The 2,420-nt window shown below is 37.6% G+C and overlaps 1 long non-coding RNA gene across 1 annotated transcript; it reads right to left on the bottom strand.

The window, feature by feature from the left end:
• Window positions 1–261: 261 nt before the first annotated feature.
• Window positions 262–1,950, bottom strand: LOC116223203. The gene is made up of 3 exons (XR_004164964.2): window positions 1,660–1,950; window positions 1,357–1,454; window positions 262–346 (listed from the first exon to the last, which is right to left on the bottom strand). It is a non-coding gene; the product is annotated as an uncharacterized LOC116223203 (long non-coding RNA).
• Between the last annotated feature and the right edge of the window lie 470 nt (window positions 1,951–2,420).

A 2,420-nucleotide genomic window follows, 5' to 3' on the forward strand; every position in this document is an offset into this window, starting at 1 on the left:
TGATGATAAGATGATTTGTACAATAAAGTGCCTCATCTCATTTCTGTCTCAAACTGTTTCTATTAAGCAGAAATATATGATTGATACATAATTGAAACAACAATGAGATCACATTTAGATTTCCTGAGTTATCAAAATCTTTGAAAACTAAATCGTCCTATGGGAAGACTTGAAAAAAGACAGATGTTTTTAATTGAAATCACATGACATTGCTTTCTCACAAATATATATCTTTTCCACACTGCAAATGTTGTCATTCCAGCTTCTCAGAGGGTCAAATATATGTATCATCTCTACACAGTTTTCTCCTCCATCCAAGTAATTGGGTTCTCCCTCAGCCCAGTACCTGACATTAGACAAGGCAGGACATATTATTTATATGCTGTATATTTCATGTTTTGTTAGTGTAACAGAGTTATAAATGTAAATAGATTAAATGTAAATAGAGTGTGAGTTTCGCCATAAATAAGCGTGTTTCATTAGTCTTGGTGTTTTGGAGCCACCTTTGGGGATGTGACGTACTGCAGGTCTGAAAGATATATTCATGTGCCGTTGCCATAATCAGACAGAAGAGATATGCCTGTCAGCGGTAGGTCCATAATGCAATTTGACCATCACAATTTGTACATTTTTAGATAGCTAGATGCAGTAAATGTTGAGAAATTCGACATGTAACGGGTATTTTCTATAATAAGTATGTATTGTGTTGGTTTGTAAAGCAAGTTTGTCAATGGGCAGAAAGTTTGATTGCATTATTTTACTTGAACACGAGGTTCATTGTACACACTGTGATTAGCTAGCTAGTTCGCTAGGAACTTCTCACTACTCACGTTCCGCTAGCTAGCTAAATATTAATAGAATAGTGTGGTAGAAATAGAATATGAATAATAATGATAGTGATAGAGTATGGGTGGCCATGCTGAGCCTGACGTGTTTTGTGTTTTGTTTGACTTGTGCAGATGCTGAATATGCCCACAATTGTTTGTTTGTAAAACAGGTATGTTGCTCCAATGCCGGGATGTGTGTGTTATGTGTGCATTGTTGTTTTAACTGTTCGTGCACTGGTTTGTGTGATTAATATGTTGTTGTATATGGCCATAAGCAGGCAGAAGAGATATGCCTGTCAGCGATGCTGAATATGCCCACAATTGTTTGTTTGTAAAACAGAATAAAGAAAGCAAAAAGCTGCAAATCCGTCTCCGTCCCTGACTGCAACAAGACCGTTACATTAGGCTGCTCATGCTTAAAGTTTCAGAATACAATTTTAACGTGAAATCAGTTACACAAACATGACTTGAGATCTTAACATTATACAGCAATTCATTATCTTTGAGGAGTGAGTTCCAGTGATCTTACCCTGCATTACCCAGGACTTTGCCATCTACCCATTTCCAGGCTCCGTCTGTCTTCACAGCACCAATCCAAACTCTCTTCTGAAATCCTGAGATGAATTTCTGCCATGAACATGTAAACAAACAGCCAGGTCCAAAATGAATCTGTTGTCATGCAGGTAAGGACATACACGTGGTTCTTAGCTGATTCAATTTCTACACATCAGAACTGTGCTGCTATGGTCTTTCAAGTATATGTCTCAAATACACAAATATCTCTCTTTTCTATTTCCCCTTTGTGTCTTGGCTAAGTGTGTTTGTCTCCCACCTGTTCCTCCTCACTGTCAATGATCACCAGATCCCCCCCTAGATTCATGCAGTGCTGTTTGCTGTCGTTCCAGGTTTTCAGGCTGGTTGAAATGTAGTAAACACTGGAACCAAAACGACTCCAACCTTGAGGAATCCCTGCAATGGCAATACAAATAATAAAGGTATTTGTATTTGTGTTTAACTGACAATTACATCATATTAGACCAGGACCAGTCAATTCTAGGAGCATTGATAGAATTTTTTTTTCATTTACAACTGTAGTGTGACCTATGTTTTGAGCGCACACACATAACAGCTGAATATGTCAAAGTGTACTGATTAGAATCCCAGGCCTTCTCTTAAACCAATTCACTTTTGTTCAGTTTTCTAAAACATTGTGGGCTAAAGTATTACCCAGTGCTCATTTTTGCCTTTCCAGTGCTATAATGACCTGTACGTACTTTGCCGACAGCATTTCAAAATGCTCTGTACAGAAACACATCATAAACAGTAGCTTCTAGTATGGAAGAGGCAGAAAGAAAATGAACCTTTCTACATAGCACATAAAAAGTGACTGTGCCACCACATTCCATGACTATACCATCAATGTCTCAACTCAACATCTCAATGTTCTCTTTTAGCAATTGGTACATATGTGATGTTATAATGTTGGCTAATTATCCACCTACTTAGTTATTGGCGGATTTAAAATAAGACACCAGAACTGCAAGGCTGAGTGAGTTTTTTTTTGTAATTACTTTTTCTCTGTCATTGTGCATC

This window comes from Clupea harengus, chromosome 2 (assembly GCF_900700415.2).
Source record: "Clupea harengus chromosome 2, Ch_v2.0.2, whole genome shotgun sequence".
Taxonomy (NCBI): Eukaryota; Metazoa; Chordata; class Actinopteri; order Clupeiformes; family Clupeidae; genus Clupea; species Clupea harengus.